The sequence below is a fragment of the Bison bison genome, unplaced genomic scaffold (assembly GCF_000754665.1).
Source record: "Bison bison bison isolate TAMUID 2011002044 unplaced genomic scaffold, Bison_UMD1.0 scf7180017864506, whole genome shotgun sequence".
Classification (NCBI taxonomy): Eukaryota; Metazoa; Chordata; class Mammalia; order Artiodactyla; family Bovidae; genus Bison; species Bison bison.
In genome coordinates this window covers 149,631-164,510 of record NW_011495063.1, presented here as the reverse complement: position 1 = coordinate 164,510, position 14,880 = coordinate 149,631, and the positions used below count along the sequence as shown (strand labels likewise).

At 38.4% G+C, this 14,880-nt stretch overlaps 2 pseudogenes; both read right to left on the bottom strand.

The window, feature by feature from the left end:
- Window positions 1–503: 503 nt before the first annotated feature.
- LOC104980721 lies at window positions 504–1,440 on the bottom strand (annotated as a pseudogene).
- An 11,363-nt stretch (window positions 1,441–12,803) lies between these two features.
- Window positions 12,804–13,737, bottom strand: LOC104980640 (annotated as a pseudogene).
- Between the last annotated feature and the right edge of the window lie 1,143 nt (window positions 13,738–14,880).

The following is a 14,880-nucleotide window of genomic DNA, read 5'->3' as shown; positions in this document are numbered from 1 at the left end:
AAGAAACTCAGTCTTATAGGGAACTGAGTTTACTTGATGTGTAGATCATGTTTGGGACCATGGTATTTACTCAAACTAAATGCCATTCAATTTCATCCTCCTCCTAACAAAAATAATATGATCACTTGCTTATATAATACTGTGAATATCAAATAAAGTTATCCATTTAAATGCTGGACTTTGTGTTTTATCATTCATAAAATTAACTATATAGATTACTATGATTAACTTCAAAATCTTCATCTTCTTCCTGTATGGATTATCATTAAAAATAAAAAACTAAGACTCCTTTATCTTCAGGAGCTTTTTAACTTTATTCATAATCACAGCTTATGATTTTATATATAAATATTGCAATATAGGTTCAAGAAATGCCCTGGATAAAATCTTGGAAGTGTGTTATATAGGCAAGTATGATTGATTTTTCATAAAAAATAATCATAATACATAACATATCTTAGGAAAACCAAGTAACTGATATGTTATCATTATGTTGTTTCTACTCATCTACACTTTCTACTGTCTGTTTTTTTCAGGGCAAATTTGATATCCCTATTTTGCAGACTATAGATCAGAGGGTTTAGCATGGGAACAATGATGGAATAAAACACAGCTCCATGGTCCATGGAGCTCACAGATGATGGCTGCAGGTATATGGATGCTACAGATACATAGAAGACAGCAACAGCTGAGATGTGGGAACTGCAGGTGCTGAAGGCTTTGGTCCTGCCCTCAGTGGAACAAATGTGCAGGATGCTGGAGAGTATGAAGATATATGAGGCAAGAATAGCTAAGGCAGGAGTCAAGATGTTAAATAAACTGAAGAATGTAACCGATAATTCACTGACATAGACGCTGGAACAGGAGAGCTCCAAGAGTAGGAAGAGATCACAGAAATAATGGTTAAACACATGGTTCTTGCAGAAAAGAAGTCTCAACAAAAATCCTGTGTGGATTGTGGATTCAATTATTCTTAAATATAAACTCCCATTATAAGGCAGAAACAGAAGTGATAAGACAATGTGACATTCTAAAGCAAGGGTTTGCAGATGGCACCATAGCAGTCATATGCCATTACAGCCAACACATGACACTCTGCAAAAGCAAAAACCAGGAAGAAATAGAGCTGAGCCACGCATTCAGGGTAAAAGATGATATTCTTCTCTATCACAAGGTTCATCAGCATTTTGGGGGTAATGATAGTGGAATGAGAGAGATCAATAAAGACAAATTGATGAAGAAATAGTATATGGGGGTGTGCAGGTGAGAACTGAGCCCAAAGAATGTGATCATGCCCAGGTTCCCCACCACTATGACCCATAGATTCCTAAGAAGAAAAAGGAAAAGAGTCAACTGGGGTTGTGACTGTTCTGTGAACCCAGCAAGGAGGAAATCAGTCACTTAGGAGTGATTTCCAGGGTCCATTATCCTCTCCAAGGTTTTGAGTTTAAAATGAGAAAATGAGTGTACATGTGTGAGCAGACATGGTCATGTGAGTGTATGTTATGAGGGGGAGGGACAGATTCTGTTAAGTTCACTTCAGTTCAGTTGCTCAGTCATGTCCAACTCTTCGTGACCCCATGAACCACAGCACGGCAGGCCTCCCTGTCCATCACCAACTCCCGGAGTTCACCCAAACTCATATCTATTGAGTCAGTGATGTCATACAACCATCTCATCCTTTAGTTTTCCCTTCTCCTCCTGCCCTCAATCTTTCCCAGCATCAGGGTCTTTTCCAACGAGTCAGCTTTTCGCATCAGGTGGTCAAAGTATTGGAGTTTCATCTTCAACATCAGAACTTCCAATGAACATGAAGGACTAATCTTTTTTAGGATGGACTGGTTAGATCTCCTTGCCGTCCAGGGAATCTCAAGAGTCTTCTCCAAAAACACAGTTCAAAAGCATCAGCTCTTTAGTGCTCAGCTTTCTTTGTAGTCCAACTCTCACATCCATATATGACTACTGGAAAAACCATAGCCTTGACTAGATGGACCTTTGTGGACAAAGTAATATCTCTGTTTTTTAATAAGCTATCTAGGTTTGTCATAACTTTCCTTCCAAGGAGTAAGCTTCTTTTAATTTCATGGCTGCAGTCACCATCTGCAGTGATTTTGGAGCCCAGAAAAAATAAAGTCAGCCACTGTTTCCATTGTTTCCCCATCTATTTGCCATGAAGTGATGGGACCAGATGCCGTGATCTTAGTTTTCTGAATGTTGAGCTTTAAGACAACTTTTTCACTTTCCTCTTTCACTATCATCAAGAGGCTCTTTAGTTCTTCCTCACTTTCTGCCAGAAGGGTGGTTTCATCTGCATGTCTGAGGTTATTGAGATTTCTCCTGGCAATCTTGATTCCAGCTTGTGCTTCCTCCAGCCCAGCGTTTCTCATGATGTACACTGCATATAAGATAAATAAGCGGGGTAACAATATACAGCCTTGACGTACTCCTTTTCCTATTTGGAACCAGTCTGTTGTTCCATGTCCAGTTCTAACTGTTGCTTCCTGACCTGCATATAAGTTTCTCAAGAGGAAGGTCAGGTGGTCTGGTATTACCATCTCTTTCAGAATTATCCAAGTTTATTGTGATCCACACAGTCAAAGGCTTTGGCATGGTCTATAAAACAGAAATAAATGTTTTTCTGGAACTCTCTTGCTTTTGGGGTGCTCCAACAAATGTTGGCAATTTGATCTCTGGCTCCTCTGTCTTTTCTAACACCAACTTGAACATCTGGAAGTTCATGGTTCACTTATTGCTGGAGCCTGGCTTGGAGAATTTTGAGCATTACTGTACTAGAGTGTGAGATGAGTGCAATTGTGCAATAGTTTGAGCATTCTTTGGCATTGCCTTTCTTTGGATGGAATGAAAACTGACCTTTTCCAGTCCTGTGGCCACTGCTGAGTTTTCCAAATTCACTGACATACTGAGTGCAGCACTTTCACAGAATCATCTTTTAGGATTTGAAATAGCTCAACTGTAATTCCATCAACTCCATTAGCTTTCTTTGTAGTGATGCTTCCTATGGCCCACTTGACTTCATATTCCAGGATGTCTGGCATTGAGTGATCACACCATCATGATTATCTGGGTCATGAAGGTTTTCTTTTTACAGTTCTTCTATGTATTCTTGCCACCTCTTCTTAATATCTTCTGCTTCTGTTAGGTCCATACAACTTCTGTCCTTTATTGAGCCCATCTTTGGATGAAACATTCCCTTGGTATCTCCAATTTTCTTGAAGAGATCTCTAGTCTTTCCCATTCTATTGTTTTCCTCTATTTCTTTGCATTAATTACTGAGGAAAGCTTTCTCATCTCTTCTTGCTATTCTTTCGAACTCTGCATTCAGATGCTTATATCTTTCCTTTTCTCCTTTGCTTTTCACTTCTCTTCTTTTCACAGCTATTTTAAAGTCCTCCTCAGGCAGCCACTTTGCCTTTTTGCATTTCTTCTTCTTGGGAATGTCTTGATCCCTGTCTCCTGTACAATGTCACAAACCTCTGTCCATAGTTCATTTGGCACTCTGTCTATCAGATCTAGTCCATTAAATCTATTTCTCACTTCTACTGTATAATCATAAGGGATTTGATTTAGGTCATATTTGGAACGGAAGTTATTAGCAACCTAGACAGCATATTAAAAATCAGAGATATTACTTTGCCAACAAAAGTCCATCTAGTCAAGGCTATGGTTTTTCCAGTGCTCATATATGGATGTGAGAGTTGGACTGTGAAGAAAGCTGAGTGCCAAAGAATTGATGCTTTTGAACTGTGGTGTTGGAGAAGACTCCTGAGAGTCCCTTGAACTGCAAGGAGATCCAACCAGTCCATCCTAAAGGCGACCATTTCTGGGTGTTCATTGGAAGGACTGATCCTAAAGCTGAAACTCCAGTACTTTGGCCACATCATGTGAAGAGTTGACTCATTGGAAAAGACTCTGATGCTGGGAGGGATTGGGGGCAGGAGGAGAAGGGGACGACAGAGGATGAGATGGTTGAATGGCATCACCGACTTGATGCACATGAGTTTGGGTGAACTCCAGGAGTTGGTGATGGACAGGGAGGCCTGGCGTGCTGCGATTCATGGGGTCACAAAGAGTTGGACATGACTGAGCAACTGAACTGAATGGTCTAGTAGTTTTCTCCACTTTTTTCAATTTAAGTCTGAATTTGGCAATGAGGAGTTCATGATCTGAGCCACAGTTAGCTCCCGGTCTTGTTTTTGCTGACTGTATAGAGTTTCTCCATCTTTGGTTGCAAAGAATATAATCAATCTGATTTATGTGTTGACCATCTGGTGATGTCCATGTGTAGAGTCTTCTCTTGTGCTGCTGGAAGAGGGTGTTTGGTATGACCAGTGCATGCTCTTGGCAAAACTCTATTAGTCTTTGCCCTGCTTCATTCTGTACTCCAAGGCCAAATTTGCCTGCTACTCCAGGTGTTTCTTGACTTCCTACTTTTGCATTCCAGTCCCCTATAATGAAAAGAACATTTTTGGGGGGTGTTAGTTCTAGAAGGTCTTGTAGGTCTTCATAGAATCGTTCAGCTTCCTCAGCATTACTGGTCAGAACATAGACTTTGGATTACCGTGATACTGAGTGGTTTGCCTGGGAAATGAACAGAGATCATCCTTTTGTTTTTGCTATGCATCCAAGTACTGCATTTCAGACTCTTTTGTTGACTATGATGACTACTCCATTTCTTCTAAGGGATTCCTGCCCACAGTAGTAGATATAATGGTGGAGATCATTATTTGATCACTCATCAGACAACATACATAAAGCAGAAATCTCTTGAGTCTCTCCTGCTTCTTGGAGACAAATTATGATTCTGGTTGAACCAGAGATGGACATATAAACTTCACAATACTTAGAATTCAAAGACTTCCTCACTTTTTAAGAGAAAACACCCATTTATGCATTTTTAAAATCAGTCAGAATGAACATTGTTATTTTTATTTCTGAGGACCTTTTCTTTCCTCCCATATTCTAGATGTGTATGTTATTCATAGTCATAAAAATTTGCAAAAGATTTAAGTAATAATGGTGTAAACTTTCTATAATTAATTAACAGAAGTTTCACTCCCCATGTGATATTGTGTTAATTACATGTACTCTCCAACACTCTAAAAAACCAATATGCATTTCATGTGAAAATTAAGTTAAATGATTCCCACAGGGAGCTTAGTGCAGTCACTGGATCTTTGTAAGAAATATTAATGTTTTTTCCACCTATTGAGTTTGTCTCTGTTATATCTTTCATTTGACCAATATTTTCATTTCTAAATCATGACCAGAATTTAAAATTATTGCTCCTTTCTACATACATTAGCACATATGATAAAAATGGAAATTTTAATTATTTTATTTGCTATTAGCTTTCTAAATTATTAATGTTATTTATCAATTAACAATATTTTCCATGGTCTCTAAATAAAGTCAAGTCAATTTCTTTGTTATTTACAGATGTATGTCATTTCACAATAAGCTTTTTTTTAATGTCCCAATAGCTGTCACATGATTTAATTATTTCACAAAAAAGCTTGGTGCACTGTCATTCTTGACTCATCAGATTCCTTTAGATTTTTTCTCTCTATCCCCTTTATCTTGTGAACTAATAGTCAATACACTTCAATTAAGGACTTAAATAATGGAAGCTCCAGTTAATAAGACCATTTTCTATGTGTCCAGAAATACATTTTTTATCTGGTAAAAATTTTGCCTGCCAGTGCTGGAACACGGGTTCAATTTCTGGTTGGGAAGACTCCCAGGAGATGGAAATGCCAACCCACTTCAGTATTCTTGCCTGGGAAATCCCAAGGACAGAAGAGCCTGGCAGGCTACAGTCCACGGAATTACAAAGAGTCGGACACAACTGAGCGACTAGACAACAACGACATGTTACATATAATGCATACCTAAATCTGTATTAATTATTGTTTTTTATGGTTATTCTTCTGTACTAGGTAGTGTTTGGGATCATGCCTCACATACAGAAATTATCAATAAATATGATATTTTAATAAAATTATTGAAAGAAGTTTAGTGAGGAGTTAACATAGACTCCCTGGAGAAGGAAGTGGCAACCCACTCCAGTATTCTTGCCTGGAGAATCCCATGGACAGAGGAGTCTGGCAAGCTACAGTCCATGAGGTCACAAGAGTCAGACATGACTAAGTGACTAAACCACCACCATACCACACAAGTGAACAAGGCTCTCACAATGCCGGAGCTGAAGTGACTAAATAAAGAAATGTTGGCCATAATTTTATCCAGTGGAGACAGGTATGATAAGGGAAACTTTATTGCTCAGGGAGTGTGACATTTAGACTGAAGACAGATAGAGACAGAAAAATAACTACCCACATCTGTCAGTGAACCTGGGGGATGGGGGACAGGGGTTGCTGTTGTAGAAGACCTAAAATTTTTAAATTCAGGACTGGGATAAATCCTCCTCCCCACACTTTCTCTGGTGGCTCAGTTGATAAAGAATCGACCTGCAATGCAGGAGACTCAGTTTCAGTCCCTGCGTGGGGAAGATCCCCTGGATAAGGAAATGGCAACCCACTCCAGTATTCTCGCCTAGGAAATCCCATGGACAGAGGAATCTGGCATGCTGCAGCCCATGGGTCACAAAGAGTTGGACACGACTTAGTGACTAACCACTACCACCACCACCTCCTCCCCAAAACTTCAAAGGTAAGTGTGTCTCCCTCAAACTCTGAAGGTAAAAATTATTCTGATGGTGGTGGTGGATAGTTCTGAGTACTAACCTTGCAGGATTTCTTGGTGCTGAGGGTCATAGTCTAAAAGTCTCTGTTTTTGATTTTGAATCACTGGTCCTGACCTCTGTTGAAGCTGATGATCCTTAGCAAAGATGGTTGATATTAACGGTGATTTTATACTCTAGGTGTTGATGCCAAGAATCTCATGTGGAACAATTAATGATTCTTACTTCCCTTTGGAAACATCCCACAAGTATCAACTATTGGGAAAATAAACAATTAGAAGTGCTCCCTTTTCTCCATTGGATCTCAAGTGATTAATATGGTCCCATGGATGTGGTTCATTGCTCTTGTTAGATTATACATTGCAAGCAAGGATGTGATAGATTTTTCACAGCTCCAGTGAATTTCATGTCAAATCAATTGAAAGTTCAACATTTCAGGAAATTACAAAGACATACATTAAAAGAGTTTTCTAATGTGATTTTCCACAATGAGAATAATAGATAATCAGAGAACAATGTTCACATGTGAGCTTTAAAAGCTTCTGTTTTCATTTCCTCTGCTAACTGTATTTAGCTGTCATGATACACCCATAAAAAAAATATATTTTTAATATTTTAACTTGTGGACTGAATGAAAGCATCTGTTAGATTAGTGCCATAATCGAGTCCTAACAAATCTATCAAGGAAAAATAATGACCTAATTTCCTCTAATATTATAAGAAGTATGTTGAGAAACAATACAGAGATACACGTGTTATTGAGATTATTTTAATTCTATATAAATTCTGAATTGTATTTGCTAGGAAATAAATATTGTATTTAATGTTTTTAAATGTTATATCATTTTGAGGAAAAAATACTATGAAATTTGTTAATAAAATTTACTTTTTTCAGCTTTGAGATATAATTGACATATAACATTGTACAAGCTTCAGTTCAGTTCAGTTCAGTTACTCAGTCACGTCCGACTCTGCGATTCCATGAATAGCAGCATGCCAGGCCTCCCTGTCCATCACCAACTCCCGGAGTTTACTCACTATATACAATTGATTTAATACAGTTTAATATTGCAAATTGGTTTCCACTATGGCTTTAGCTAACACCTCCATCATGTCACACAGTTACCATTTCCTTTTTATGGTAAAAACATTTAAGATTTACTTTTTAAGAAACATATGAAATAGACTTCCCTGGCAGTCCAGTGGTTAAGACTCTGCACTTCCACTTCAGGGGTCTCAGGTTCAATCCCTAGTTAGGGAACTAAGATCCACATGGCGTGCGGTAAAAAAAAAAAAAAAAAAAAAAGAATTGAATTAAAAAAAAAGAAACATCTAATACAATATTATTAACCTCAGTCATTATTCTGTATATTAGATCCCCAGAGCTATTTATTTTACAACTGGAAATGTGTACTCTTTGACTTGCATCTCCTTATGCCCTACTTGACCATCTGGTAGAAACCATTCTATTTTCAGTTTCTATGAGTTCATATTTGTCAGATTCACATATAACTGATATTATACAGTATTTTTCTTTCTCTGTTTAACTTATTTCACTTAACCTAATAACTCTGGGTCATTTAAATGACAGGATTGATTTCTTTCTCATGGCTCAATAATATTCCATTGTGTATATATCCCACATGCCTTAGGCTGTTTCTGTATATTGGCTAATCAAATTTTAAAAGGCTTTAAGTTATTGTTGGGTATCAGATTTTAATCTGATTTTTAAGGTTTTTTTTTTTTTTTGGCAAATTGCTACAAAAAAAGAGTAAAACCTAGAATAGAATAATCCATAAACACATAGAAAACTGTTGCTCATCAATAATTATCAGATCTAAGGACAATAAATATGGTACAATGTAACACAAAGCAAGTGTTCTCAACCTTCTGATAACTTTGATAGAATATCCACAAGCATTCTTTAATGATAAGGAGTACTATAAAAGACATCATTATATAGTATGTATGATGAACCAGAAATGTGTTTGATAATAGTGTGGAGTGGTCAGAAATGAATGGAGAATTAAAAACTTGCATTTGTTCTTCACAGGTGTTTATAACTGAAAGGTGTGCAAAACTGGAAAGGGAGAATGGAATCAAGAAGCTATGTCAGGACCAAAAAGCAGCAAGAATGAAGTGACAGGAATAAACCACATTGTTGAGATGTTGCAGAAAATATCCCACTCAGTGGGACAAATAGCTTTCTGGAAAACACTAATAGTTACGAAATATTAATATATTTTACATGTTATGCATATAATTTTAATCACATTTCACATTATTATTCTTTTGGATACAAAGCCAAATTCAAATATTAACTCTAGAGAGAACAATACATAGCTGTTTAGGGCTAAATTCAAATACTGAAAAGAGTGGAAGACAGTGTTAGTTATTCCCAATTCTCCCTTTCTTCCTCAATAATAAATGCCCTGATTCATAGTTGGGTAGGTGGCTATATAGATACCACGGTTTTTCTTAGCCCCACTTATTGCCACCTTGGACCATATGACTGGGTCGCAAAAAGGGAAATAGGAGGAGGTGATGTCTGTCACATCCAGGCAGTTGTCTTCAAGTTAGGCGACATTCTCTCTCCTTCCCTATCTTTAGTTCTGATGGCTGAGAGGTAGAGATGAAGGATGAATCTGGAACTACTCTCTGAGACCAAAAAGTGGGTGGAAGCTAGATGTTGTAGCAGAGTCACAATTGAAAAGTAGCTTATGTCCCCAGTAAGCCACTGAACCTATCCTGATTCACATTCAGACTTACAGACCACGGTATGTGTGTACTTCTGTGTGTGTGATGCACAGTCACACCTAATTGTGACAAAAACAGAATATAAGTAATTTTCTGATATCCACTCCTGTGACATCTTGAAAATTCTAATTGTACATGAGGAACTGTATATTTTTTAGAAATTAATATATATTTATATGAGAATTAATGAAAGACAAACTCTGTATGAGATTGTTCCAAGCTGATCATCAGTTCAGTTCAATCGCTCAGTCGTGTCCGACTCTTTGCGACCCCACGTCAGGCCTCCCTGTCCATCACCAACTCCCCGAGTTCACTCAAACTCATGTCTATCGAGTCAGTGATGCCATCCAGCAATTTCATCCTCTGTTGTCCCCTTTTCCTCCTGCCCCCAATCCCTCCCAGCATCACAGTCTTTTCCAATTCTTCGCATGAGGTGGCCAAAGTATTGAGTTTGAGCTTCAGCATCAGTCCTTCCAAAGAACACCAAGGACTAATCTCCTTTAGAATGGACTGGTTGGATCTCCTTGCAGTCCAAGGGACTCTCAAAAGTCTTCTCCAACACCATAATTAAAAAGCATCAATTCTTCGGCACTCAGCTTTCTTCACATTCCAACTCACACATCCATACATGATCACTGGAAAAACCATAGCCTTGACTAGACGGACCTTTGTTGGCAAAGTAATGTCTCTGTTTTTTAATATGTTATCTAGGTTGGTCATAGCTTTCCTTCCAAGGAGTAATAAGTGAAAGTCGCTCAGTTATGTCCGACTCTTTGAGACCCCATGAACTTTACAGTCCATGGAATTCTCCAGGCTAGAATACTGGAGTGAGTAGCCTTTCCCTTCTCCAAAGGGTCTTCCCAACCCAGGGATTGAACCCAGGTCTCCCACATTGCAGGCGGATTCTTTACCAGCTGAGCCACAAGGGAAGCCCTCCAAGGAGTAAGCATCTTTTAATTTCATGGCTGTAATCACTATCTGCAGTGATTTTGGAGCCCCCAATAATAAAGTCTATCACTGCTTCCACTGTTTGCCCATCTACTTCCCATGAAGTGATGGGATCAGATGCCATGATCTTAGTTTTCTGAATGTTGAGCTTTAAGCCAACATTTTCACTCTCTACTTTCACTTTCATCAAGAGGCTTTTTAGTTCCTCTTCACTTTCTGCCATAAGGGTGGTGTCATCTGCATATCTGAGGTGATTGATATTTCTTCTGGCAATCTTGATTCCAGCTTGTGTTTCTTCCAGTCCAGCATTTCTCATGATGTACTCTGCATATAAGTTAAATAAGCAGGGTGACAATATACAGCTTTGACGTACTCCTTTTCCTATTTGGAACCAGTCTGTTGTTCCATGTCCAGTTCTCGCTGTTGCTTCCTGACCTGCATACAAATTTCTCAAGAGGCAGGTCAGGTGGTCTGGTATTCCCATCTCTTTCAGAATTTTCCACAGTTTATTGTGATCCACACAGTCAAAGGCTTTGGCATAGTCAATATAGCAGAAATAGATGTTTTTCTGGAACTCTCTTGCTTTTCCCACAGTCCAGCAGATGTTGGCAATTTGATCTCTGGTTCCTCTCCCTTTTCTAAAACCAGATTGAATATCTGGAAGTTCACAATTTATGTATTGCTGAAGCCTGGCTTGAAGAATTTTGAGTATTACTTTACTAGCGTGTGAGATGAGTGCAATTGTGCAGTAGTTTGAGCATTTTTTGGCATTGCCTTTCTTTGGGATTGGAATGAAAACTGACCTTTTAGAGTCCTGTGGCTACTGCTGAGTTTTCCAAATTTTGGTGATTAATCAGAAAATATTTTTTCAATTTTAAACTTTGTGAGTGAACTATCTATATGGTTGTAATAATAAAAGAATGTCACTTCTAAATCTAAGATTCTATAATATGAATGGCAAAAAAATAAGATTTTTTTAGAGACAAGAGAAAATGGTTACAGGATTGTCAGGGAAATGGAGATGGTAGAATTATCTCAGAACAGTGGAGTAAGGAATCCTGCATAAAGATATAAGTCAAAATACACATAATTCTTATCCATTCATCTGCTGATGGACATCTAGGTTGCTTCCATGTCCTGGCTATTATAAACAGCACTGTGATGAACATTGGGGTACACGTCTCTTTCACTTCTGGTTTCCTCAGTGTGTATTATATATGCAATTTAGAAAAATGGTTATGACAACCCTGTATGCAAGACAGCAAAAGAGACACAGATGTATAGAACAGTCTTTTGGACTCTGTGGGAGAGGGAGAGGGGGATGATTTGGGAGAATGGCATTAAAACATGTATAATATCATATAAGAAATGAGTCGCCAGTGCAGGTTCGATGCAGGATACAGGAAGCTTGGGGCTGGTGCACTGGGATGACCCAGAGGGATGGTATGGGGAGGGAGGTGGGAGGGGGGTTCAAGATGAGGAACACGTGTATACCCGTGGTGGATGCATGTTGATGTATGGCAAAACCAATACAATATTGCCAAGTAAAAAATAATAATAATAAAAATAAAATAAAATAAAAAAATACACATAATTCTTCAGGGCTGTTTATTACTGTCAATCTCTTTTACAATAGTGTGGAACATATGTGTGTCCCATGACATAAGAATTATGTCTTATCACCCATCATATGCTCTTGTACCTCCTAATACATTTATGTGTACAAACTAAGAATTAAAGATTGAATTTTATATATTGCAAATGGTTAAACATTGTTTACTTTAGAGACCATATTTTGGAGATATTTGTCTTATTAGTAAATAGCACCAGGGACACAAGATATTGAGAAGGTCAAAGGATACAGATAAAATGGATTTATTCCTTGAATTAAGATAAGTAAATATTGGGATTTCCCTGGCAGTCCAGTGTTTAGGAGTCAGCAGTTTCACTGAAGTAGACCCAGGTTTAGTTCTTCATTGGGGGAACTAAGATCTTGCAAGTCACACAGTGCAGCCAAAAAATTAAAAAATTAATCTTAAAACAATAATTTTAAAAGATAAATAAGTCTTGACTAAAAGAATTCCATGTTCCATACATGAAATAAGACACATGAAGGTCTTTGGATATTGTTTAATGTTTAGATCCAATACACAACTTCATGGACATGTCGACCCTGGCACATCCTCAAACAGCGCTGCTCTCCATATCATACCACTATAAGTCCAGTCCTCTCCCTGCCACTTTCATCCCACATAATCAAGTATTAATAGAAGCAATGATCTCATTATTTGTGGACATACATTCCTGTGTCTGGACTGTTTCCTTACCAAACTTTCTCAAGAAATTATAAATTTTTGCCAAGGCAAAATATTCATTTTCACAGTAAACTTTTTTTTTCAAGGATTTTATTGAAGGCAATTTTGACATCTTTATTCCTCAGGCTGTAGATCAGGGGATTCAGCATGGGCACAATAATGGTGTAAAACACAGAGGACACTTTCCCATGATCCATGGAGCTGACTGATGAAGGCTGCAGGTACATGAATGCTGCAGATCCATAGAAAATAGCAACAGCTGAGATGTGGGAACTGCATGTGCTGAAGGCTTTGGGCCTGCCCTCCTTGGAGTGGATTTGGAGGATGCTGGAGATGATGAAGATGTAGGAGCTGAGGATGGTCAGGATTGGGATGAAGATATTAAACGCACTGAAACACAAAACAACCACCTCATTGATGTAAATACTGGAACAGGAGAGCTCCAGTAGAGGAAAAAGATCACAGAGGTAATGGTTGATCACATCAGCCTTGCAGAAAAGCACTCTTAGCATGCAGTCTGTGTGAGCTGTGGCACCAGTCAAGCCCATGATATAAACCCCAACTACCATGCAAGAACAGAGCTGATAAGACATGGTGACATTGTAAAGCAAGGGGTTACAGATGGCAACATAGCGATCATATGCCATTACAGCCAACATATGACATTCTGATATAACAAAAACAAGGAAGAAGAAGAGTTGAGTCACACATGCTGGGTAGGAGATAGCATTCCTCTCTGTCACAAAGCTCACCAGCATTTGGGGTAATGACAGTGGACTGACAGAGGTCAATGAAGGACAAGCTGCTGAGGAGATAGTACCTGGGGGTGTGCAGGCGAGAACTGAGCCCAGTCAGTGTGATCATGACCAGGTTTCCCACCACTGTGACTACATAGATTCCTAGGAAGAGGAGGAAAAGGGGCAGCTGGAGTCCTGGATGCTCTGTTAGCCCAGCAAGGATGAACTCAGTCACTGAGGAGTGATTTCCTGCTGCCATTTTCCTCTGGGAATTTTATGGAAGAAACGAAGAATTGAAGTGGATATTTATTGTCTTATAACACAATGATGTGTAATATAAAAACTAAGACTTTTCAAGCAGATAGCTCCAGTTCTCTGTCTGTTCCTGATCTACATTAGTGGTCAAAGTGCATCTCAGTAACATAGGATGTGTAAATAATGAATATAAGATAGAATGTTCCTTTGTTTGTTCTATACTATCAAAGCAAAGCACTCTCCCATTAGGTATCCATATTGTCCAGTCCCTAGACAGCCAAAGAAATTTTCTGTTAACTTTATTATAAGAACTTTCCATGATTTGCTTTTATTACTCTCAGCTCTTCTACAGAGAAAATATTATGCCTATTTTACATGTTGGATAACTAATATAGTGGTTGGATATTTTCCCACAGTTAGGCATATAATAAGTATGTGATCAAGAATACAAAATAAGGCCTTTCTGTCTCACTTTCCATCTCTTCTTTTAGCTACTCATATCTGCCCTTGTATCTCTATCTCTTTGTCATATCAGAGCAACCATTCACAGTAATTAATGTAAGTAGAAAAATTAATATAAAGTACTGACAGTAGTATATTAATAACTGATCCTCTGCAGTGAATACCTTCACTACAGTCACCTTTTCAAAAAGTCATATAAAGAGCTCAAGAAAGCAACTGGATGGCTAACAATAAGTCTGTCATTCAACTTGAACTCCACATCCAGGAAAGCCATGAGTTTCTTAATGAGGAGAATGCAGAAGTGTGAAATACTAAAGCCTAAATTCATTCATCCTAAAATCTCTTATGGAATACTCACCATGTGCTAAGTACTTTGTATGACCTGTTATTATCCTGGGCTCAGGTTCTGGGAAACCAAGGCTACAGCATGTTGATCTTGCATGATCCTGGGGCTATAACAACAGCATGGGTGTGGTCTCAGTGTGTACTCACCTTCAAACTCCCCTTCAAACCAAACCACTCTCCCATAGGCACAAGAGATAAAAGCAGAAAGAATATTTGCATCTTTCTATCTCTGGGATATGGGTTTGGAAGAAAGCTGATGATTCCACGCACAGCACAGCGTGATGACTTCAAAAGAAAGAGACCCAAGAAGTATCATCAGAGGTTATCGGTGTATCAAAAC